We start from the raw sequence: 26,915 nt of genomic DNA, 5'->3' as shown, positions 1-26,915 counted from the left end.
ACCTACAAAAATTTGTAAGACTGAACAATGTGTGAAAAAGATACTGCTTACCCATCATTTTCTTTCTTTTTTAATGAAAAAGCAACTTCCCTGATGGCAGCTTCTCTTAAATTCATCACCTCTCCTGTGGACCAGACACGGCTAACCTGTGACTATAGAAAGTATTCTACTTTATATTGTTTTAATTAAACATAAAACCAGAAGAACATTTCTAACATATGTAATAGTATAAACACTAACAATGATTCAGGCACCCATGAGCCCTTATCCCAACTTAAAAAAGCAGAACATCTCCAGTCTCCCATGATTCCATTCTCCTCCCACTCTCCAGCCCCCAGAGGTAACCAGCACCCTAAATATTATCATTCCTTCTGGTCTTACCACACATGTATGTACCTCTCAACTGTATCATTTAGTTTTGTACACTTAGTGAACTTAACATGAATGAATCTTATGTACATGTTCTTCTCTGTGGTTTACTTTTTATATATTATGTTCATAGCACTCATCCAAGTTGATGCATGAAGATGTAAATTATGCCATTGTATGAATATGCTACAGTCTCCATTAGTTATAAATGGAGAGTTGAAGTTTTCTGTATTAGTGGACACTGGACTTTTTCCAATTTTTTTTTTTTTTTTTTTGCAACTAATACTATCCTTGTATATACTTCCTGCTGCACATATGCACAACTTTCTCTAGACTAGACTATATACCTAGGAGAGCATATATTTAACTAAATAATACAAAGATATTTTCCTAGGTGGTTGTACAAATTTATACTCATACTGGCAATATGAAAGTTTCCCTTCCTTTACATCCTCACAAGACTTGTACTTCAGGCTTTTAAATTCTTATTCTGGTAGGTAGAAAATTATATATAAATGCAAATATAAACCTATTTCTTGATTACAAATAATATTTCTTTTCTTAGGTTTATTGGGCTTTATTTCCTCCCAAATAAAGATGTCTATTCATATCTTTACCCCATCTTCTGTTAAATCATTCCTTCTTTTCATATTGATTTTGAGCCAAGTATTTATATGTTCCTGATGATGGTTTTTCATTGATTGATGTGTTGCAAATATCTTGTTCCACCTTATGGCTTGTAGTTTTACTTTCATTATGATGCCCTTTCATAAACAGAAGATCTTAATTTTAGTGTAATTGACTTAATCAGCCTTTTCTTTTATAATTTCTGCTGTCTGTGTCATCTTTGAAAAATTGTTCCCTAAGTCATATTCTTGAAGACCCCCTACATCTTCTTCTAAAAGTCTTATAATTTTGCTTTTTCAAATCTGTCTTTAATTAGGTAGAATTGATTTCTGCGTGTGGAAAAAGGAAGAAATCCAATTTCAGTTTTTCCATATGGATAACCACCTGTCACAGCATCATTTATTGGGTATCCTCTCATTTCCCTGCAATCTGCAGTGACAGCTCCATAGTAAATACGATGGGCTGTTTATAGGTTCCTTATACTGCTCTACTGGTCTGTTTGTCTATACCTACATCAATACTATACTTATCTACCTTTTAATAAGTCTTGAGTTTTGATGGAGAAACTTCCTATCCCCTCATCCCCAGACATACTTCTTAATTCTTCAGGAGTGTTTGAATTTTCTTGGACCTTAGCCCTTCCATATAAAATTTTAGCAGTTTCTTGTCCTATTGGGTTTTTATTGGAATTGCTTGGAATCTATAAATAAAAGTGGAAAACCTTGTATCTTTATAATATTGAGTCTTTCTATCTGTGAGCATGATATAATCTATTTATTTTGATTTTCTATAAAGTGCTTAAAGTTTCATAGTATTTTCCATAATTTTGATAGATTGATTCTAAGCATTTGCACATTTTCTTAATACTTTTACTCTTGTATTTTAATGTAATATTGAAATTAACTGTACCAATAAAAAGTTGATTTCTGTATATTTATCAGTTGTATCATACAAAATTACTAAATTCATATTAATTCAAATAACTTATCTGTAACTTCCTCTAGATTTTCTACATAGATACTCACATTTTCTGTGTCTTTCAAGTCCTTTTATTTATTTTTATTATTTTATATATTTATTTACTTGGTTTTCAGTATGATGCTAAATAGAAGTGGTCAAACAAGCACTCATATTTAATTCTAATCTTAAAGGGAATGCTTTCACCATTAAGCATAATGTTGAATGAATTTATATAAATAACCTTTATCAATTAAGAATGTTCCATTCTACGGATAAGGAAGTTTTGGTACATACATGCTGCTGCTAAGTCGCCTCAGTCGTGTCCGACTCTGTATGACCCCATAGACAGAAGCCCACCAGGCTCCCCCGTCCCCAGGATTCTCCAGGCAAGAACACTGGAGTGGGTTGCCATCTCCTTCTCCAGTGCATGAAAGTGAAAAGTGAAAGGGAAGTCGCTCAGTCGTGTCCGACTCTCAGCGACCCCATGGACTGCAGCCCACCAGGCTCCTCCATCCATGGGATTTTCCAGGCAAGAGTACTGGAGTGGGGTGCCATTGCCCTCTCCATATACAATGGAATATCACTCGGCCTTAAAAAGGAACAAATTTGAGTCAGTTGAACTGAGGTGGATGAACCTAGAGCTTGTTACACAGAGAGAAGTAGGTCAGGAGAAAAATATCATATATAAATGCATATATATGGAATCTAGAAAAATGATACTGATGAACCTATTTGCTGGACAGAAATAGGGACACAGACACAGAGCACAGACTTGTGAACACAACAGGGCCAATTGAGAAAGTAGCACTGAAGCATATACATTTCCGTATTAAAATAGATAGCTAGTGGGAAGTTGCTATACAACACAGGCAGCTCAACCCAGTGCTCTGTGACAATCTAGAAGGGTAGGATGGGGGTGGGGACGGGTGGAGGTTCAAGAGGGAGGGGATGTATGTATGCTCAAGGCTGATTCACATTGTTGTATGGCAGAAATCAACACAACATCTTAAAGCAATTATCTTCCAATTAAAAATAAATTCAAAAAAAAAGAATATTCCATTCTGTTACTAGTTTGCTAGATAGTTAATTATGAACACATGTTGAATTTTGTGAACTATTTGTACATCCACAGAAAACATATAATCTTTTCCCTTTAATATGCTAATTAATATAATTAAGAATATTATTCATATATTAATGGAATTTTATGTTAAATCATTCTTGATTTCTCAGATAAACTATATTTATTCATGATAATCTTTTTGATGCATCATTCAATTCAATTTTCTGTTATTTCCCTTAAACTATTTGCAGCTTTATTCTTAAGTAAGATTAGCCTGTAATTTTCTTTTCTTGAAGTGTTGATGAATAATTTCAACATTAGTGTTATACTAGTCTTATTAAGTGAGAAAGAATAATCCCTTTTGTTATTGTCATCATTGTTGTTATATGGAAAAGCTTATGTAAGTTGAGAATTGTCCTTGAGTGTTTGGTAGGATGAACCTGTAAATCCATCCAGATCTAGTATATTTTCTTTGTGTGAAAATTTTAAACGACATTATGTTTCTATAATAATTAGGGTATTCTTTAGATTCTCTGTTTCTTCTTGGATCAATTCTGATCATTTTTTTCTGATAATTTATTTCATCTTAGTTTTCAAGGTCTCTATAAGATTATCTTATTATATTTTTAATATTTAAAGATTTTTGTTTATGTTCCCTTCTCATTTACCTGACTATTGCATATGTATGTATTCTTTCTGTTTTTCTTTGTTAATCATGTCAGGGGATTTGGCCATTTTTTTATTCTTTTAAAGAACCAGCTTACATATTTGTTCTCTGGCTTATTCATTTATTTTTATATTTGATATTTCCTTGGCTCCATTTTCTTTGGGTCAACTCTGTTCTTATTTTTCTTGTTCCTTAAGTTGAACGCTTAGATCAGTAGTTCTGAAGTTTTCTTTATTTCTATTTACAAATTTAAGGCTGTAGTTTCAATATATAGTATGCTCATTTTTTTAAAGTTCTAAATATATTCTGATTTCCACTATGACTCATTCCACTGTTTTCTTTTTTATTCATGGATTATTTAGAAGATGTGTTTGGTTTTTATTCCTAAGAGTATGGGAATTTTTTGGTTAGTTTTCTCTTCTTAATTTCTAATACAATTCCATTGCCATAAGAGAGTATATTCTATATGATTTCAATTTTTCAAATTTGTTGTGGCTTACTCTTCAAGCTTATGTGTATTCAGGTTTTTTATATGATCCATATGTGCTTGAAAAGAATGTAAGAATGTGCATTCTGTAATTATTGAGTGCAATATTCTATAGCTGTGTTTACCTAAAGCTTAGGTATTGTGTTATTCAAATAGTCTCTATTCTCAATAATTTCTATCTGATATGTTATATATTGAACTAGGTGCTTTAAACTTTTTTTTGTTAAAAATCTTGTACATTTTTCTTTGATCTGTCAAGCTTTATGTTTACTGTGTTATTTGGTACTCAGATATTTGTTATATTTTCCAGGTAAATTGAATCTTTTATCATATGCAGCAACCTGTCACATCTCTGTCAGTGCTTTTTACTTTCAAGTCTATTTTGTCTGATATTAGTAAGTACACTAAGTTTTCCTTATCTGGTGTGTCTTCTGTCCTTTGCTTTCAACTTTTTGTGTCCTTATATTTTATGTGTTTCTCTGGTCTATGTAGCTATTTTTGAATTTTTTAAAGAATATGTCTTCACTAAATCATTATAGTCAGTTTACATTAATTTTGATTACCAATAATTGTATTTGATCCTATTGTTTATTCTGTTCCTTTTCTGTCCCACTCTTTTTGTTCTTTTTAGCTTACTTTGAATAAGTCTTTGGGTTTCCAGTTTATGCAGGTATCTCCTATTTACAGGGCCAAGCTGTATTTTCTATTCCTGATGCCCATCCATCAAAATGGAAACAGGTTTCCCAGAAAAAGGTAAAACTCTGTTTGGCATTTGTTTGCCTTCTAAGAGTCCTACCTACATTCACTTTGTTTTTGGCATCAGAGGAAGCCTTTAGTTTCTTGCCTGTTCAGCAACGGTAATTTGGGTTATCTAACCCAGCATTTTGCTAGAAGCAAGTTTATGTCACATATATCCTTAATGACCAAATTATGGTTGCTAAAACTATCTCCTGCCTTAGAACCATCAATTAATCTCCCTCTCAGTGTCTCTATGTAAGAACCCCAGAGGGTACCCTCCATGTGTCAGCTACAGTCATTCTGTAGCCTGTCTTCTTCTCCATCTCCAATTCCACTGCCCTCTGCCCATATAGCCACTGATGAGTTCTTGCTCCAGCCCTGCTGAGACCTCCACAGCTTGGCCCTTGGGTGGGCCCAAGGTGTCCAGCCCCTGTGATGTGCACTCTGCTGGGTTCTGGGCAGAGAGAAGCATGGCTCCCTCCTCACCCCCAGCCACTCTTTGCCTCCTCTGCACTCCAGTAGCTCTGCTTTGCCCACAGTCTCACAAAGCTTAGGGGTGGTCACAGACTCACTGCCTGCAGGAACCAGGTAGGGAACAGAACAAGTGAAGAACACAGGGCCCTTGGCCTTCCTAAGGAGCAGCCTCTACTGCCAAGGCCAACTGTGAATCTGTGGGAATGCTGTCTTCCTCCTTTTAAGTCTTCAAACTTTCAAGAGAAAGCAAAAATCTGTATTCTTAAGAATTAGCTAGACTTGAAAAAATTTTTCACTTAAAAAACCTGCACAAGCCAAACAAGTCTCCAGAAGGTGTGGGGTTCACAGCTACCCCATTTCCGTCATCTATTGTAGACAGATCCTAAAGCAAGGGGGAGGCAGAATGGCTGAGGGCAGGGATGGGGAAGCAGCTCCTATTCTAGGGACCCAGGGTCTGGGGACCCAGTGCAGTTAGCCAGTAGTATGCTGGTGTAACTAGTACTCTTGTTTTTTCTTACTCCAGTATTACTGGTGTAACTTTTAGGAGAAGTGAATGCAGGACCGCTCAAAATGTTTCAGCATTGTGCATGGTGAGGAAAATATTGGGAAAATTTTGATTTTCTGCCTCCTCTTTGTACTTGAAATTTTAAAGATGGTTTTCACTCCTAGAAAACTTATTTTGATGGCCCAAAATGATTTTGTGTTTGTCATCTCCTGCCAGATCCTAGAGAAATCAGTTCTGAGAGGGGCCATGTTTAGTAGGGTGCATATTCCTGCTGACCGTGCAGAAGAACCCAACTTTATCTTCCATGGACCAGTATTGTTTGTCTAGGCCATGAATGCATGGCCTGCATAGCTGCCTGAATCTGCGGAGGAGCCCTTTTCATATCTAGCTTCATCCTGCCGTTGAGTTTGAGTAGCATGACATATTGTCTTGAATGAATATGCCCTGAGTCTAGAGAAACAAAGCAAAGAATCTGTCTCCCTTAGCAACAAGAGACTCTCTCACACAGAATTTCCCCACAGGAGGAAAAAGTTAGGTTAAAAACAGTGAGATACACCCATCCATGGGTCTTGGCTTGAAGAGTCTATCTCTGGTAATTGACATATGTCTGTGAAGAACTACATTCACTTCATTTATGTTTAATCATCTAATCTAAGGTACTTTCATTGTCACTTAAATTCACTCAGTTTCTTCCTTACCTTGAAGGCTGGCTTAGAAGGAAGTTCTTATCTGTCTTAGTGACTTCTTAGGCTACTCCCTACGTTGGTCCCTTTCCTTCTTCCTCTGTCTACTCCTCCCTTATCAGGAAATATGGGGTACTAGAATGGCAGGAGCTTGGAAGACCTGATATTCAAACTGGCTCAACAACCCACTGCCTATCTAGCTCTGACCTTGGACGAGTTACCCTGTCATACAGCTGTTTCTATAGCTCCAAACAAATACCAGGCCTCCTGTGGGCAGCTTCAGGGGTACACACATTGGGGAAAAAGTGTCCTCCTAGCCAGCATGACCAGTTGAACCAACCCTAGCAACTCATAGAATGATAGCATGTCCACATATCCCATAAGTTATTCAACAGAATCAATTTTATTTATCTGTAAAATGGGAAAATATTTTCCCGGAAGGGGAAAATGCCTGCTTCAATATTCCTGAGTTTCCATCTGTTCTTTCTCTTTCTCCTGCTCCTCAAGGCTTATGCTTCTATTAAAATACTCAGTAGTCTAAGCTGGAGATACAGAATGCATTTTTTTTTAAGTAAATGTGGAGATCAAGAGGCCATGAAAGCTTTGAAAAAAAAAATCAACATGTATTTACCTCCCCCCTCCCCCATCTATTAGATAAAGTGGCTCCTTTTGAAAATGCAAAAGGAGCACTGGTCTATCTGCCCAGTGCTTAAAAACCTTCAGTGGCACCCCATTTCTTTCAGGGTAAAGATTAGACCCACCCAAGGCTATCCATACCCTGCATGTTCCAGCTCTGTCTCCCTCCCCAGCTCAGCTCACCTGGGCTCCCCTGCTTTCCATGCAGCTGACAACCAGGCTCTCTCAGTCTCTGATAGTTCACGTGCTTCCCTCTCCTCTTCACGAGATTATCTCCTCCTTGTCTTTCTCATCCCAGCTCAAACATCTCATCCCCAGAGAAGGCTTCTCTTCTCCCCTCTCTGATCAGATCATATCTGCCTGTTACAGGCGCTTCATAGCATCTTTCCTACTGCTCGTTTTACATTTATGTGTGATTGCGTTATGACGTTTGTCTCTCTAGAATATAAGCTCTGTGGGAGTGGGAGCCATGTTGCTCTGTGCTCCCCACTGTACCCCTGTGCCTGACACATGGTGAATGCTCAGTAAACATTTACTGCTGAATGAATGCATGAACAGAAGCCTTTGAAGGGCAGGATACAATAAGCAAGCTCACTAAGTTTGGGGATAGTTTGTAATTTCCTCAATTCTGTCTCGTTGCAACAAAAATTTGAAGCGATGGACAGACCAGTGTTACAGCTCAGTTTTATTTAGAAAGTAAAGGAAAATACATCCTTGAGGCATGAGGGCATGCCGACCCAAAAGACATGAAAAGAGAGGCCTCTGTCCCAATTTTGGCTCCTCTTTTTATGTTTTTCTCCTCCCCCTGGGCCTGCCCTGTGTAAATTAGGCTAGCCAGGAGTGCTGTTTGTTTTATCTGTGGTCCTAACTCCAGTCCTCCTGGGACCTTCCTTTGTTCTATTTTTGCAAGCTTTTCCCTTCCTTGTCTTTTAATCACTGCCATTCTGGGCTCCTTTTTCCTATTCTAACTACCTAACATTAAGTACATGACCACAAAGGCACCTGATGGACCAGGCCGTGGGACTTCATAGATAACTAAGTATATGAATACACAGGACAAATTCAGTCTAACTCATGGTGAGCTTCTTATGCCCTAGTGCCTCATTGTAAATGCACCATTGTTTTGAGGCTGTATTTAATTATTACAGATTTTGCAGTGTCAAGGAGATGGTATATGCAAAACCTTACTGTGCCTAATATTATTTAAATACCCTTAATCTTAAATTATATGACAGTTCATGTCTTGCCTTCCTGGTCTGTAAACTCCTTATCCCCAAATGGGAATGACAAGGTAAGAGTGGAAAATAAGGTAAAATAAGGTCAAACAGGAAATAATGAAGAACCTCAAAAGCATGAGATATGTGATACATGACAGAATAAAGGGTTACAAGACAGGTGTGCCGGAGCCTATTAGAAAAGGTCCACAGGAGAGCAGTGTAGTTGGCCGAATGATGGAACAACAGAGCTTGGCAGAATATTCCAACTCTGCAGAGCTGAGTTCCTATCAGGTCAATGCAGATAAATGAGGTAAGGAGTTGATAAAATCGAGAGCACGAGAGAAGAGAGATAACAAGTGCTTAGGAGAAGAATAAAGCAGTCTAACTGGAGAATCAAAGCAGTTGTCTGGGCTCAGGTAGATCATTTCAGGAACCCTGCCTTGCAAAGATCACCTACCCGATGTTTCATCACCTTCGGGTGCTGACACTCAGTAAACACAGAAAGCTTATCCTGCATGAAGTGTGAGCCTTTACATGTCATCACAGCCCTTATCACTCAGCCGCCCATCGTCTCTCAGCCGTCACTCTGAATCACCCTTCAGATCATCTGCAAAAGTGAGGCTTTCCCTTTATTGTTTAATTCTGCTCCATGCCTTTTATGAAGAAAAAGAAAAACCCCCTCACAAAGATCAAATCCATTACCTTTCTATTTTCAGAGTCTGACCTATGAACGCTGTTAAATGTGCTATGTGAGTTCCTTTCAGGAATGAGGGAGAGCATTGCCTTGATTAGAGAAGGAGCCATAGGCAGCAGAGCCGGCTCACTGGCTCTAGACTCCATTGTCAATTATTTAAGGCTCATTATCCCACTCGGGGAGGGCTCCAGTTTCTCTGCCCTGTTTCTTCTTCTATGGGATGTGCAACTTTGAACCATTTCAAAAGCAGCTTCCCATGAGGGCTAGTTAAAGGTTTGATAAGAAATCAAAGGGTTAGTGTTAGGATTGCATCTTGGTGGGGAAAGACACAGAAGAAATTGAATAAATTGGAAGTTAAGAGAACCTTCGCATTTTAATTATTCTTTTTTTTTTTTTTTTGCCTATGGAAAAGAATGAGAACGTTTACAAACCACTGCTGTGATCTGACAAACACATTTTACTTGCCTCTTCAGTGAGAGGAGGATTTGTGAGTATAGATTCCTCTTTTCTACTAAATCATCATTTCTCCGTCTGTATCTGAGAATAAATCAAGATTTCTTCCCTCTTCATTCTTACGAAGTGTCTTCCCAGTGTTTATGCAAAATTGGTATTCTGCCTGAGATTTTTTTTTTTTTTTTTTGTCATCCCATCTTTCCCCTAGACCTAAAGCTTTTCTTCTGAGTAGGTAGAGAGTCACTCAGTTTGCTCTGTCTACTCCTCTACTTCTCTTTTAATCAGGAAAATGGACACAAAATACATCTTGATCCTTATGCACACAGGACTTTGCACAGCAGAGCAAACAGTACTGCCCTTATCTTGACACAATGCCATCTTAGTGTCTCATGTCTTTGTGTAATGATCTGCTAAAGGGGTGACTGTGCCACTAGTCTTTAGGACACTGTCAACAATATTAGTCTATTGCAGGATGTAAAGGGGATTATTCAACCTATTAGCATGACTTTGCCTTATTCTTCTTGAGAGAAGAACAATTGAGCACAGATAGGGAAGTTAAAGTCAAATGAACAGCAGAGCAATTCAGAAGCTCTCAAGAGGCAGGCTCTCTTGTCTTCAAATGTGAGTCCAGGTCATTCATGCTTCTCCTCCGTGGTGCCCTGGTGTCTTGCCCTTGGGCAAAACAGCATCCTCAGTCCACAGCCTGTTCATTCCCTGGGGCTGCTGCTTGGTGCCTGCACTATTGAACAAAGAAATGGCCTCTGTTCCTGCCTGCAGAAGGTTGCTGCCTCCTTCTCTGGGATTAAAAAGGTCGTTACTGTGTCTGGCTCCTGACTGATTCAACTTGACAAGATACTGGTTTTTCAGTAAGTTCTTCTGTATATTGGAATCCGCCAGCTGTTTTTGACCCTGTGTGAAACAGCACAATCTCCTAGGCAGGCTTGTCTCATTACTGGCCAGCTTTAGGAGTTGTGGACTGACATCCCTTCTAAATGCCTAACCTGAATTTCTGACTGCCTGTTGGATGTCCAAGTCACTCATTTTCCATTTCAAACCAAGAAATTTTCCAGTTCTTGACACAATGCCATCTTAGAGTCTCACTTCTTTGTGTAATGATCTGCCAAAGCAGTGACTATACCACTGGTCTTTAGGACACTGTCAGCAGTATTAGTTTCTTGCATGAAGTAAAGGAGATTCTTCAACCTATTAGGGTGACTTTGCCTTGTTCTTCTTGAGAGAAGAGTGATTGATCCCAGAAAGGGAAGTTAAGGTCAAATGTAAAGAAGCAAAGAGAGGCAGTATTAATGACTACTGAAAAGTGGGTCATTTCCAAATATCATCTTCCTAGCTAAAGAGAGAACAAGCAAGGAAGACTGAGAGGTATACCTGATACCAGAGGGAATTGGGGAGCAAACTGCTGAGTTAGTGCTTGGAGTTAGCTATTCAGAGTGTGCTGGGTCCCGAGCAGAGGCTGGCGTGAAGGAAGCCAGAGCACAGTGCCTCAATCTGTCTTTCTGGAAATGGATATATACTTCAAGGATGTTATTGTTGTTCAGTCACCCAGTCATCTCCAACTCTTTGCAACTCCACGGACTGCAGCATGCCAGGCCTCCCCATCCCTCACCATCTCCCAAGGTTTGCCCATGTTCATGTTCATTTATACCATGCAGCCATCTCATCCTCTGACACCGTCTTCTCCTTCTGCCCCCAATCCTTCCAAGTATAAGGGACTTTTCCATTGAATTGGCTGTTCTCATCAGTTGACCAGAATACTGGAGCTTCACCTTCAGCATCAGTTCTTCCAATGACTATTGAGGGTTTATTTCTGATGGGTTTGATCTCCTTGATGTCCAAGGGACTCTCAGGAGTCCTTTCCAGCACCACAGTTCAAAGGCATCAACTCTTTGGCACTCTGCCTTCTCTACGGTTCAGTTCTCACAGCCATCAGTGACCACAGGGAAGACCATAGCCTTGACTATATGGACTTTTGTCAGCAAAGTAGTGTCTCTTCTTTTCAACACACTGTCTAGGTTTCTTACAGCTTTCCTGCCAAGAGGCAATCATCTTCTGATTTCATGGCTTCAGTCACCATCCGCACTGATTTTAGAGCCCAAGAAAAGGAAATCTGTCACTAGTTCCACCTTTTCCATTTGCCATGAAGTCATGGAGCCAGATGCCATGATCTTAGTTTTTTTTTTTGTTTGTTTTGTTTTTCAATATTTAGTTTTAAGCCGGCTCTTTAGCTCTTCTTCTTCCCATCAAGAGGCTCTTTAGTTCCTCTTTACTTTCTGCCATTAAGGTAGTATCATCCTCATATCTGAGGTTGTTGATGTTTCTCCCACCTATCTTAATTCCAGCTTGTAACCCATCCAGCCTAAACTTTCTCAAGAAGTACTCACGTGTGAGTTGAATAAAGAGGGTGGCAGCACAACCCTGTTATATTCCATTCTCGATCCTGAACCAAGCAGTTGTTCCATAGGGCTCTAAATGTTGCTTCTTGACCTGCACAAAGTTTTCTCACAGTCAGGTAAGATGGTCTGGTATCCCCATCTCTTTAAGAGCTTTCTACAGTTTGTTATGATCCACACAGTCAAAGGCTTTAGTGTAGTCGACGAAACAGATACAGATGTTTTTCTGGAATTCCCTTGCTTTCTCTATGATCCAGCAAATGTTGGCAATTTGATCTCTGGTTCCTCTGCCTTTTCTAAACCTAGCTTGGACATCTGGAAGTTCTTGGTTCACGTAATGCTGAAGCCTAGCATGCAAGATTTTAAGTATGACCTTAAACTAGCATGGACATTGAGTGCAATTGTCCAACCATTTAAACATTCTTTGGTACTACCCTTCTTGGGAATTGGGATGAGGATTGACCTTTTCCAGTCCTGTGGCCACTGCTGGGTCTTCCAGATTTGCTGACATATTGAATGCAACACTTTGATAGCATCATCCTTTAGGGTTATGAATATCTATACTGGAATTTAATCATGTCCACTAGCTTTATTGACTGGAGTGCTTCCTAAGGCCCACTTGACTTCATACTCCAGAATGTCTGGCTCTGGGTGATTGACCACACCATCATGGTTACCCGGTTCATTAAGATATTTTTTTTTGTACAGTTCTTCATGTGTTCTTTCCATCTCGTCCTGATCTCTTCTCTGTCTACTAGATCTCTACCACTTCTGTCCTTTATTGTGCTCATTTTTGGGCAAAATATTCCCTTGATATTTCTAATTTTCCTGAAGAGATCTCTGGTCTTTTCCCTTCTGTTGTTTTCCTCTATTTTTATGCACTGTTCATTGAAGAAGGCCTTTTTGTCTCTCCATGTGAATCTCTTGAACTCTGCATTTGTTGGAGGTACCTTTCCCTTTCTTCAAGGATCCTTATGTCAAATCCCAAATTATACATTCTCGTCTTTAATTTCACTGCCATTGTCACGATACAGACCCTCATTTGTTAGCCAGAAATGTCCCAGTAAACAGATAGGTCCCACTTGTCTCCCATTTCTCCTGCTCATTCTTTATACTACCACCCAAATTATATATTCCTAAATTGCAGGTATAATCAAATATCAGTTTAGTTCAGTCACTCAGTCGTGTCTGACTCTTTGCAACCCCATGAATCACAGCATGCCAGACATCCCTGTCCATCACCAACTCCCAGAGTTCACTCAAACTCGTGTCCATCAAGTCGGTGATGCCATGCAGACATCTCATCCTCTGTCATCCCCTTCTCTTCCTGCCCCCAATCCCTCCCAGCATCAGGGTTTTTTCCAGTGAGTCAACTCCTCGCATGAGGTGGCCAAAGTATTGGACTTTCAGCTTCAGCATCATTCCTTCCAAGAACACCCAGGACTGATCTCCTTTAGGAGGGACTGGTTGGATCTCCTTGCAGTCCAAGGGACTCTCAAGAGTCTTCTCCAACATCACAGTTCAAAAGCATCAATTCTTCAGTGCTCAGCTTTCTTAACAGTCCAACTCTCACATCCATACATGACCACTGGAAAAACCATAGCCTTGACTAGACAGACATTTGTTGGCAAAGTAATGTCTCTACTTTTCAATATGTTATCTAGGTTGGTCATAACTTTCCTTCCAAGGAGTAAGCGTCTTTTAATTTCATGGCTGCAATCTCCATCTGCAGTGATTTTGGAGCCCCCCAAAATAAAGTCTGACACTATTTCCACTGTTTCCCCTTCTATTTCCCATGAACTGATGGGACCAGATGCCATGATCTTCGTTTTCTGAATGTTGACTTTTAAGCCAACTTTTTCACTCTCCTCTTTCACTTTCATCAAGAGGCTTTTTAGTTCCTCTTCACTTTCTGCCATAAGAGTGGTGTCATCTGCATATCTGCGGTGATTGATATTTCTCCCAGCAATCTTGATTCCAGCTTGTGCTTCTTCCAGCCCAGCGTTTCTCATGATGTACTCTGCATAGAAGTTAAATAAGCAGGGTGACAATATGCAGCTTTCACATACTCCTTTTCCTATTTGGAACCAGTCTGTTGTTCCATGTCCAGTTCTAACTGTTGCTTCCTGACCTGCATATAGGTTTCTCAAGAGGCAGGTCAGGTGGTCTGGTATTCCCATCTCTTTCAGAATTTTCCACAGTTTATTGTGGTCCACATAGTCAAAGGCTTTGGCATAGTCAATAAAGCAGAAATAGATGTTTTTCTGGAACTCTCTACCTTTTTTGATGATCCAGCAGATGTTGGCAAGTTGATTTCTGGTTCCTCTGCCTTTCCTAAAACCAGTTTGAACATGTGGAAGTTCATGGTTCATGTATTGCTGAAGCCTGGCTTGGAGAATTTTGAGCATTACTTTCCTAGCTTGTGAGAGGAGTGCAATGTATGGTAGCTTGAGCATTGTTTGGCATTGCCTTTCTTTGGGATTGGAATGAAAACTGACCTTTTCCAGTCTTGTGGCCACTGCTGAGTTTTCCACATTTGCTGGCATATTGAGTGCAGCACTTTCACAGCATCATCTTTTAGGATTTGAAATAGCTCTACTGGAATTCCATCACCTCCACTAGCTTTGTTCAATATGATGCTTTCTAAGGCCCACTTGACTTCACATTCCAGGATGTCTGGCTCTAGGTGAGTGATCACACCATCACGATTATCTGGGTCATGAAGCTCTTTTTTGTACAGTTCTTCTGTGTATTCTTGCCACCTCTTCTTAATATCTTCTGCTTCTGTTAGGTCCATACCATTTCTGTCCTTTATCGAGCTCATCTTTGCAAGAAATGTTCCCTTGGTAGCTCCAATTTTCTTGAAGAGATCTCTAGTCTTTCGCATGCTGTTGTTTTCCTCTACTTCCTTTTTTTTTTTTTTTTAATAGTGAAATCTTTTATATTTGGAATTAGCCAGCTGGACTCAGTTTAGATGATGCCAGTTTTGTTGGCAACATCCAAAGCATCATAGTCAGGAGCCAGTCGAACATATGCCTTCTTCTCTCCATCAAGCCTGATCAGAGTATTGACCTTAGCCACGTCAATGTCATAGAGCTTCTTCACAGCCTGTTTAATTTGGTGCTTGTTGGCCTTGACATCCACAATGAATACCAGTGTGTTGTTGTCTTCTATTTTCTTCATGGCTGACTCGGTGGTGAGGGGGAATTTGATGATGGCATAGTGGTCAAGTTTGTTTCTCTTAGGGGTGCTCTTCCGAGGATATTTGGGCTGCCTCCTGAGCCGCAGTGTTTTGGGCCGCCGGAAGGTGGGCGACGTCCGGATCTTCTTTTTTTTGTGGCTGTGGACACCTTTCAACACTGCTTTCTTGGCCTTCAAAGCCTTTGCTTTGGCTTCAGCTTTAGGAGGAGCAGGGGCTTCCTTCTTCGCCTTCGGCGCCATCTTCATGAAAAGCTCCTCTACTTCTTTGCATTAATCACTGAGGATGGCTTTCTTATCTCTCCTTGCTATTCTTTGCAACTCTGCATTCAGATGCTTATATCTTTCCTTTTCTCTTTTGCTTTTTGCTTCTCTTCTTTTCACAGCTATTTGTAAGGCCTCCCCACACAGCCATTTTGCTCTTTTGCATTTCTTTTCCATGGAGATGGACTTGATCCCTGTCTACTGTACAATGTCACGAACCTCCGTCCATAATTCATCAGGCACTCTGTCTATCAGATCTAGTCCGTTAAATCTATTTCTTACTTCCACTGTATAATCATAAGGGATTTGATTTAGGTCATACCTGAATGGTTTAGTGGTTTTCCCCACTTTCTTCAATTTAAGTCTGAATTTGGCAATAAGGAGTTCATGAGGTGAGCCACAGTCAGCTCCTGGTCTTGTTTTTGCTGACTGTATAGAGATTCTCCATCTTTGGCTGCAAAGAACATAATCAGTCTGATTTTGGTGTTGACCATCTGGTAATGTCCATGTGTAGAGTCTTCTCTTGTGTTGTTGGAAGAGGGTGTTTGTTATGACCAGTGCATTCTCTTGGCAAAACTCTATTAGTCTTTGCCCTGCTTCATTACGTATTCCAAGGCCAAATTTGCCTATTACTCCAGGTGTTTCTTGACTTTCTACTTTTGCATTCCAGTCCCCTATAATGAAAAGGACATCTTTTGGGGGTGTTAGTTCTAAAAGGTCTTGTAGGTCTTCATAGAACCGTTCAACTTCAGCTTCTTCAGTGTTACTGGTTGGGGCATAGACTTGGATTACCGTGATATTGAACGGTTTGCCTTGGAAATGAACAGAGATCATTCTGTCATTTTTGAGATTGCATCCAAGTACTGCATTTCAGACTCTTTTGTTGACCATGATGGCTACTCCATTTCTTCTAAGGGATTCCTGCCCACAGTAGTAGATATAATGGTCATCTGAGTTAAATTCACCCATTTCAGTCCATTTTAGTTCGCTGATTCCTAGAATGTTGACGTTCACTCTTGCCATCTCCTGGTTGACCACTTCCAATTTGCCTTGGTTCCTGACCTAACATTCCAGGTTCCTATGCAATATTGCTCTTTACAACATCAGACCTTGCTTCTATCACCAGTCACATCCACAGCTAGGTATTGTTCTTGCTTTGGCTCCATCCCTTCATTCTTTCTGTAGTTATTTCTCCACTGATCTCCAGTAGCATATTGGGCACCTACCGACCCAGGGAGTTCCCTTTTCAGTATCCTATCATTTCGCCTTTTCATACTGTTCATGGGATTCTCAAGGCAAGAATACTGAAGTGGTTTGCCATTCCCTTCTCCAGTGGACCACATTCTGTCAGATCTCTCCACCATGACCCTCCCGTCTTGGGTGGCCCCACATGGCATGGCTTAGTTTCATTGAGTTAGACAAGGCTGTGGTCCATCTGATCAGATTGGCTAGTTTTCTGTGATTATGGTTTCAGTGTGTCTGCCCTCTGATGCCCTCTTGCAACACCTACCATCTTACTTGGGTCTCTTACCTTGGACGTGGGTTATCTCTTCACAGCTGCTCCAGCAAAGCGCAGCTGCTGCTCTTTACCTTGGATGAGGGGTATCTCTTCACAGCTGCCCCTCCTGACCTTGAACGTGGAGTAGCTCCTCTCGGCCCTCCTTTGCCCGCACAGCCTCTGCTCTCTGGAACTTCCAGATATCAGGGCACATGGTCAATGGCCAGCCAGTTTTGTTTTGGCTGCTGCTGCTGCTGCTGCTAAGTTGCTTCATTTTCACTTTTTTTGGCTACAGTAGCCTAATAGTGCACCTCCCAGGAGTACTGTAGGACTCCAGGGACAGGCTTCAGCAGTGTGGAACCGATCCCAGCCTGCATTCAGATAATCCAGCATGGATTATGAAGTCCCCTGACTTCAGGCATGGGGTAGCTCCTCTCAACCACCATCCCTCACCTCGTGAGTGTGGTAGCTCCTCTCGGCCGCTGCCCTGACCTCATCTCCTCAAAAGTTTTCAACAACTCCCCTTTGCTTGCAGCATTAGATCTAAGAGTGTTAAGACGTTTTGTTTAGTTTTTTAAATTTTGTGTTTGGTGCCTCTCTCTCTTTCTCTCTCTTTGTCTCTTGGAAGGCCATTTTTTCCACTACAGTTTTCCATCTTAACATGCTACTCTATCCCCCTAGTTTATACTCCAGCCATTGCTAATTCTCTGACATGCTATGCCATTTCACACTTTCGTGTCTTCCTCATCTTTTCTTCCCAAGTGGAATTTCCTCTCTGTCTATTTCTGTCCTTCAAACCCCATGAATCTTTCAGGAGCCAGCTCATGAAGCCTTCACTATGTCCTGCTTCTCACTCTCTCATTCAGATAAAGTACTCCCATCACACACTTTTGAATACATTTTTATTGTGAAATGTAGTAAAATAGAAAAGAAATTATAGAATATATATGTGCAGTTTAACAACAAAGATAAAATAAGAACCTGCAGACCAATATCTAGCTTAAGAAATAGAGCAGTGCTAATATACTTGAAGCCTTCTCTATCTCCTCTCCCTCCATGCCACCATCTGCCTCAGGTAACTTCTATTCTGAAATCTGTGTTTATCATTCCTCGCTTTTCTTTATAAGTTACCACATGTGGATATAGCCCTCAACAATATACTGTTCAGTTTCACATATTTTTGAACTTTATCAACATAGAATTATATGTTTTATGTTCTCTTGAAATTTTTAGCTCAACATTGTGAATGTCACCCATGTCAATGTGTATTAATGTAGTTTATTCCTTTTCACTACTGTGTGGTTTCCTATAATATGAGTATGAATTTATTTATTCATTTCCTATTGATGAGCATTGAGGTGGTTTCCAGTTTTTTAGTATCAGAGCCATCACTATTATCATCATTCATATAAAGGTCTCCTGGTACACATGTGCAAGGTTTTCTATCAGGAAAAACTCCTGCATCTATTCCTAGGAGTAGATTTGCAGAGTCCTGGGATCTGAGCAACTTCAGATTGACTAAATAACCCCAGAAAAATGTCCTAAGTGTTGGTACCACTATATTTACTTCTATATACTGCATATGATTCCCTGTTGCTTTATATCCTTGTCAAGATTTGATATAAAATCAATATTAAATTTTTGTTAGTGTAGTAGATGTGACATGCTATATCATCATGGTTTTAATTTTCTTCCGGATTACTAATGAACATCTTTTTATGTGTCTGAGTTATTCATTTTCCTCTTCTGTGATATGTGTGTTGATATATCTTGCCCATATTTCTATTGTTATTGTTGTTTTGTCCTTATTGATTTTTATACATGATGGATATTGCATTTCTGTTGCGTATATGCATTGCACATATCTTTTCCCAGTTTGTGGCATCTCCCTCTCCTTTATGGCCCATTGTGATGAAATCAGATTCTTAAACTTGATATAATCAAATATATCAATATTCTGAATTATTTGCATTTTGGTTATTTAAGACATCCTTTCCTATCTCACAGTCATAGTTTTTTCTAGGAATTTTAAAGTTGGACCCTTCACATTTAAATTCAAAACCCCTTAGGAATTCATTTTTGTATATATCATGAGGTAGAGATTCATCCTGAAAGATGTTTAACCACAACACTTAGTTCAGTTCAGTGTATAGTTAAATTTAGTATGTTAGGTTGTAAACACCTGGGGGTGTCACATTGTATCATAATCATCTCTCTGTCCTCCACGGTCTTAGTACAACTCTTTCTACCTAGTGGCTACTCAGGATGGCCAGAATATCATAGCCATTGGATGCCTTCCAGTGCATCTGTCCTTACACTGTGCTTCTGATAACAAACACTAGGAAGAAGACCCTATAGCAGGAGCATAATGGCTTTTTCTCCATCGTATCAGACACCTCCCCTTCTCCATCCCATCCACTGAAGATGTTCTTATAAGCTGCTCCCTTATTCTGTTCCACATGTGCACAGCCAGAGATTGGAACTTCCAGATATCAGGGCACATGGTCAGTGGCCAGCCAGTTTTATTTTGGCTACAGCAGCCTAATAGTGCACCTCCCAGGAGTACTGTAGGACTCCAGGGACAGGCCTCAGCAGTGTGGAACCGATCCCAGCCTGCATTCAGATAATCCAGCATGGCTCAGGCATCACAAATCATGGAGAAGTATCTGTTGTGTTTTGAGGTGCCAGTTTCCTTAACCACAGGCTGGCAGCAAAATGGAAATCCCAATGGATTTGCTTTGCTTTTCAACCACCAGAGTGGTTAACATGGAACTAAATACAAGTGTGAAGTTCTTTTCTGAATCATACAAGCATGAAAGGGAAATACTTCAATTCCCAGCCTCTATCCATGTGTGATTTTTCCATGCTTTCATTTCTGAGCAGTTGAGCATATATTTATTCAGTATTTGTCAGAATAAGCATTTCTAGAACATGCAAAGAAACACTCGGCAACACTGTGAGTGGCAGAGTAGTGTGAGGGAGAGAGCTTGGGTTTGGGCAGATCCCAGCTCAGTCACTTACTAACTGAGTACCTCAACTGCCTCATCACAAAATTGGAGATCAAGACATACCTACCTTGCAGAGTTTTTATAATAATTAAACGAAGTAATTATATAAGTGCGCAACCCTGCCTGGTGTGTTCTCAGTAATGAATAAACTATTTAAGGATGATGACAATGAAAATGAGAGGGAGGAGGAGGAATGATGATTAATTGTGATGAAATGACCCAATGTCTGCTCTTTGGAAATGCATACTTTATGACAACTACATGGATCAATAACTCAGAAACAAAGCTGACTGTGCTAAGAGCTGTAATTATAACCATATTTTCCAAGCCAAAAACTGAAGTGTGGTTTGACAAATAAATGGATCCAAGAGCATATTAGAATCTAGTATTAGAAATCAGGATTGTTTCAGAATATCTGAGACTAGCAGTCCCTAAAGCTGTAATAGAAGCGCTGATCATTTGCCATAAGGAAGTTTTGTCTTAGATAGAGTTCCTCGGGAAGATGATATTTGAGTGGGGTTCCGATGTCCTTTCAACAGGTGGCTATGAGGAAAGAGGAGGAATTCCAGATAGCAGAGAAAGTGTCATGAAACAGGCTGGATGACATGGCCATATTCCCCAGATGCCTTTTTATCATATAGAAAATATTGTAGATAATCCTCAGGACTCCAGAGAGTCCTCTGGGGTAAGAAAGGAAGCTGGGAAAATAGGCAGGGGTAAAGTGAGCAGGAACCTGAGTGCCACCTCACACCTGCATCTCTGTTCCATCAAAGCAGCTTTGCTTTTTCTTAATTTTTTTTAAATGTTACTGGGGTATAGTTGATTTATAATGTTATGTTAATTTCAGGTATACAGCAAATTGATTCAGTTATACATATACATATAGTAATTATTTTTCAGATTCTTTACCCATGTAAGTTATTGCTGAGTATTGAGTAGAATTGACTGTGCTATATAGTAGGTCCTTGTTGATTATCTATTTTATATGTAGTAGTGTATGTGTGTGTTAATCCTAAAACTCCTGATTTATCCCTCCCTGCCATTTCCCCTTTTGTAACCACAGTTTGTTTTCACAGTCTGTGAGGCTGTTTCTCACAAATAAATAAGTAAATATGTTTATTTGTATCATTTTTAATTAGATTCCACATGTGAGTGATACCATATTTTTTTCTGGGTCTGACTTCCCTCCGTATGATAATGTTTAGGTCCATCCACGTCACTGCAAATAGTGTTATTTTGTTCTTTCTTACGGCTGCGTAATATTTCATTGTATATATGTACCACACTTTCTTTATCCATTCCTCTGTCAGTGGACATTCAGGTTGCTTCCAAGTCTTGGCAGTTGTGAATAGTGCTGTGGTAAAACACTGAGGTGCATGTGTCTTTTTGAATTATGGTTTTGTCCAGATATACGTCGAGGAGTGGGATTGTTGGATCATATGATAGTCCTATTTTTAGTTTTTTAGGGAACTCCCACACCATTCTCCATAGTGGCTGTACTAATGTACACCGCCACCAATAGTGTAGTAGGGCTCTCTTTTCTCCACACCATTTCCAGAATGTATTATTTGTTGATTTTTTGTTGGTGGTGCCCATTCAGAATAGTATGAGGCGATACCGCCTTTAGTTTTGATTTACATTTCTCTTATAATTAGTGATATTGAGCACTTTTCATGTACAAAGCAGCTTTGCTTTTTTGTATGCCTTTCTGAAGTAAAATTTCATTTGTAAAAGACTTTCCATTGCTTATTGAAAAGAGGGGGAACCATATTATTGGTAGTATGGTTAGCCTTTGCCTTGTTTTCTGTAACTAGTCAGTGTGGTATTTTTCTTTGATGTCTTTTTCTCTAGTTACTTGTATTGCAAAATTGTCTGAGTCCTACTTGGGACAGAGGTCGACAGTATCATGGATATTATTGAGGTATAGGAGCTTTTTTGAAGAGAGGGAGTGCAAGAAGGATGTACAGCAAGTATAACCCAGCCCTGAATGCAGAGCTTTGTGATTCAGATTGTGGCTTAGACTCTTTTTGTGGGGAAAAGAAGTCTTTCTGAATGTCAGCTAGGAGTTGAGATAGTGACCTTGAACAGTAGATACCCCAAGAGGAGTGCTGGTGGGAAATGTACACAATGCAACGTGGCAGCCTCCCAGCCTCCCCCACAGGGATGCACTGAGTAGGCAGGCTCCTCTGGGATAGGTATGTCTCATGTCTAAACTTCTTAAATTTCTGAAGGTAAGTTGAGAAGCCTCTGGAGGAAGAAAAGCAACTCATATGTGGAACTACATATGTCATATGTGGAACTACACAGAATGTCATCATCTAAGAATGTTGTCATTTCTAAGAAGAGCTTAGGAATCAGTGAATCCCAGAGTTTTTAAGCTCTTGGCTATTTGTATCCCCACTCATTTCTGCTGGCCCTTTTTCAAAACTAGCCACACTGTTATCACTGGCACATCAAAGTGCCCTGGAATGGAATGAATCCATGTAAATGTTCCATTTAGCTCTTAGATATCAAGCGGCAATAAAACTCAATTTGGAAAAGGTAAACTAGAAAATAGAAATAAATTGCAAATGCCCAAGAGAACATGGCCACAGTTAGAAAAATGAGACCAAAAAAATATTATAGCTTTCTGTGCTAACAAAAATAGTGCTTCTTGATGCAGCAAGGAGGCTTATGGAATAAGAGTTTAGAGAAGCTCATACTTTATAGACCATATTAGATGACATAAATGCTCTATTAGAGAGACAAAATGGCATGTCATTGCTTTCAGAAATTATTGAGGATATCTAATTTGGAAACGGGCAGAATGGCTTTAAAAAGTTCCCTAGGTAATTCTGATGCATACCCCTGAGTAAAACCCACTCTTAAATAGGCTGGAATAGCAACTGAGCATTAAATGGATCACTATTGTAAAATATACAATGTAAGTAAAAAAAAAAAAGTTAATCCTTTATAACTCAGTTGTTTCCTAACTATTTCACTAAGAAAATTACAAGGTTAAAATAATTCCACTTTTATTTATATGATTTAAGTCTTTCCAAAAATACTTTTAATTTTTTAAAGACCTCTTAAACAGCTGTGGATTAACTTCTAGCAAACCTTTGTTTGCAAATCACAATTAAAATGTTTGAGTTAGCAATTTGTTCCTAATGTATCTCATAATACTTCACACGTGAGGTGAAAAGATGAAGTGTAGGTATTGCTCTCAAACCTGAAACTCTGATAATTATTCACTGTGTATAACCTAAAGATGTCAGGAATCATTTGTATTTGAAAATGAGGGTAAATGTAAGATTCTAAAAACATCCAGTCTCACAAGATTTCAAGATTCATGTCTATGGCTATAGGAATCAAAACAATGGGGATGTTGGCACTGACGAGGCCAAGTTAACTACAGGACGCCGTGAAAAGCTTAGAAAAGCAGCAGTGGAGGGGCGGAGACTCATACTTGACTGAGGCAGCATTGCAAACAGGAGGTGAAGGACAGATTCTCAACAACCAGAACCAGGACAAATGTATACTCATGCCGATACAAATAAGTCTACTTCACACCACACACCAAAGTCAACTCCTGGTGGATTAAAGATTAAGTGTGAAAAGCAGACGCCAAAAACTTTAAAAGAAAATGTAGGAAAATCTTTGTATTTTATCTGGCTTGAAAAGGGTTTTTTAAACAAATCACAAAAAGCCTACACCCCCATCAAGGAACATTACCGATAAATGTGATTCCATTAAAATTGTAAGCATCTCTCTGACAGAACACCATGAAACAAGTGAAAAGACAAGCCTCACATTAAGGGAATGTATCTGAAATACATGAAAGTGACAAAAGTCTGCTCTCCTGAATAAATAACAAAGAGCTCTTACGATTAATAACAAAAGGTAATGCAATGCAAAATTGGACAAAGTACATGATGAGTAATTTATGAAAGAAGAAATCAAAATGGCTAATAGACATCTGCAAAGATGTTCAACATCAGGAAAAAGCAAATTAAACAGTAAGAGCACTTTATCTCCATCAGACTGGCAAATGTTGAAAAGTCTGGCAGTTCCACACACTGGCAAGGATGTGGGGAACTGGGAACTCTCATTCACTACTAATGTTAAAGTTAATTTTTGCTGCCACTTTGCAGAGCAATTTGGCAACAACAAAGACATTTGAAGATGCTCAGATATGCTATATATCAGCACTCCACTGATCTATGCATGTAACCTGTTCTTCCTCGTATACACCAGGAAACTTTACAACAATGTTTACTGCAGCATAGTTTTTAATTGCAAATATTGGGAGCTGTTGGACAAATTCTAATATGCATCTGTAGAACAGCAACAACAAAACGAACTAAAGAATGTTTATATAATGGAGCATCATATAGTAGCTGGAATGAATGAACTCCAGAGAATAGCAAGGACAGATGAGAAAGCCTTCTTAAGTACACAATGCAAAGAAATAGAGAAAAACAATAGAATGGAAAAGACTAGAGATCTCTTCAAGAAAATTAGAGCTTCCAAGGGAATACTGCATGCAAAGATGGGCACAATGAAGGACAGAAATGGCAAGGACCTAATAGAAGCAGAAGAGATTAAGAAGAGGTGGAAAGAATATACAGAGGAACTGTACCAAAAAGTTCTTAATGACCCAAGATAACCATGATGGTGTGGTCACTCACCTAGAGCCAGGCATCCTGGAGTGTGAAGTCAAGTGGGCCTTAAGAAACATTACTACAAACAAAGCTAGTGAAGGTGATGGGATTCCAGCTGAGCTATTTCAAATGCTAAAAGATGCTGCTGTTAAAGTGTTGCACTTAATATGCCAGCAAATCCAAAAAACTCAGCAGTGGCCACAGTACTGGAAAATGTCAGTTTTTATTCCAATCCCAAAGAAAGGTAATACCAAAGAATGTTCAAATTACTGTACAATTGCACGCATTTCACGTGCTAGCAAGATTATGCTCAAAATCTTTCAGGCCAGGATTCAGCAGTATGTGAATTGAGAACTTCCAATGTACAAGCTGGATATGAAACGGCAGAGGAACTGGAGATCAAATTGCCAACATCTGCTGGATCATAGAAAAAGCAAAGAAATTTAAAAAAAAATCTACTTCTGTGTCATTGACTACACTAAAGCTTTTATATGGATCACAACGAACTGTGAAAAAATCTTAAAGAGGTGGGAATATCAGACCACCTTACCTGACACAGAAATCTGTGTGCAGGACAAGAAACAACAGTTAGTACTGGACATGGAACAACAGAGTGGTTCAAAATTGGGAAAGGAGTCAAAGGACAATATATGTCAAGGCTATATATTGTCACCCTGCTTATTTAACTTATATGCACAGTACATCATGAGAAATGCCAGACTGGATGAAGCACAAGCTGGAATCAAGATTGCTGGGAGAAATATCAATAACCTCAGATATGCAGATGATGCCACTTTATGGTAGAAAGTGAAGAGGAACTAAAGAGCCTCTTGATGAAGGTGAAAGAGGAGAGTGAAAAAGCTGGCTTAAAATTCAACATTCAAAAAATTCAGATCATGGCATTCAGTCCTATCTCCTTATGGCAATTAGATGAAGAAACAGTGGAAACAGTGTCAGACTTTATTTTCTTGGGCTCCAAAATCACTGCAGATGATGACTATAGCCATGAAATTAAAAAGCACTTGCTCCTTGGAAGAAAAGCTATGACAGACCTAGACAGTGTATTAAAAAGCAGAGATATTACTTTACTGACAAAGGTCCGTCTAATAAAAATTATGGTTTTTCCAGTAGTCATGTATGGATGTGAGAGTTGGACCATAAAGAAGCCTGAGCGCTGAAGAATTGATGCTTTTGAACTGTGCTGATGAAGAAGACTCTTGAGAGTCCCTTGAACTGCAAAGAGATCAACCAGTCAATCCTAAAGGAAATCAACCCTGAATATTCGTTGGAAGGACTGATGCTGAAGCTGAAGCAGAGCTGACTCATTAGAAAAGACCCTGATACTGGGAAAGATTGAGGGATAGAGAAGGGGGTGACAGAGGATAAGATGGTTGGATGGCATCACTGACTCAATGGACATGAGTTTGAGCAAACTCAGGGAGATAGTGAAGGACAGGGAAGCCTGGCATGCTGCAGCTCATGGGGTTGCAGAGAATCAGACAACTTGGCAACTGAACAACAACAATATCCAGTACATGAATAAATTTCAACAACAAAATGACGTGTAAAACCAACTTGCAGAATTACATATGTAATGATATTTATGTTAAATGTAAACGTTTGCAATATAATGTATTATTTATAGATATATACATATGAGGTAAAAGTCCTAAAAAATGAAAAAAGAACGAGCATCAACTACAGAATAGAGGTTACCTTTGTGGGGAGGGGAATGAAATCAGAAACCATTCAGGGAACTTTAACTCTATCCATAAGATTTTCTTTTTATGCCAAAGAATTAGAAGCAAATGTCACACAGTATTAACTTGATTAAAATCTGGTTGGTGAGTGCAAGGGTAGAAATGTTATTACTCTCCACTCTTAAATGTTTTAAATAGTACATAATTTAAATAAAAGCAAAATAAAATTTTTATCCTAGATTCATTAATTAGAGAAGAATTCTCAAAAAGTCAAGTGTGAACTGCACCCCACACACAGATCTGTTAGTGTACAAAGTATCCAAGACAAGCAGTTGTCTTTCCTAGATTTAAAGGTCCATGGGTGGTCAAACGTTTTCAATAAAGGACCATGGAGTAAATATATTTGGCTTTGTGGACCATACAGTCTCTGATACAACAGCTCAACCATATCATATTAGTATAAGAGCAACCATAGGCTATAGGTACATGAAAGAATATGACTGTGTTCCAATAAATTTTACATTAAAAAAAAAAAAGAAAAAAAAAAACAAAACTGGGTTGAATTTGACCTACGGGCCATAGTTTACCAACCCCTACTCTAAATTCTTAGAGCCCAAAATCCC

At 39.3% G+C, this 26,915-nt stretch overlaps 1 protein-coding gene and 1 pseudogene across 19 annotated transcripts in view; one reads left to right on the top strand and one right to left on the bottom strand.

Moving 5' to 3' along the window:
• Positions 1-26,915, top strand: part of MAGI2 (membrane associated guanylate kinase, WW and PDZ domain containing 2) — a 1,472,356-nt gene that overhangs the window by 1,342,837 nt on the left and 102,604 nt on the right. The window lies entirely within an intron of this gene.
• Positions 14,885-15,578, bottom strand: LOC147374424 (large ribosomal subunit protein uL23 pseudogene; annotated as a pseudogene). Its single transcript, XR_015162736.1, has one exon. The product of XR_015162736.1 is annotated as a large ribosomal subunit protein uL23 pseudogene (transcript).

The sequence above is a fragment of the Bos grunniens genome, chromosome 4 (genome assembly GCF_055505025.1).
Source record: "Bos grunniens cultivar Pamir isolate PY7600 chromosome 4, Bosgru_T2T1.0, whole genome shotgun sequence".
In the NCBI taxonomy this organism is placed as follows: Eukaryota; Metazoa; Chordata; class Mammalia; order Artiodactyla; family Bovidae; genus Bos; species Bos grunniens.
Note: the sequence above shows the minus strand (reverse complement) of the source record. Positions and strands in the feature narration are given on the sequence as shown.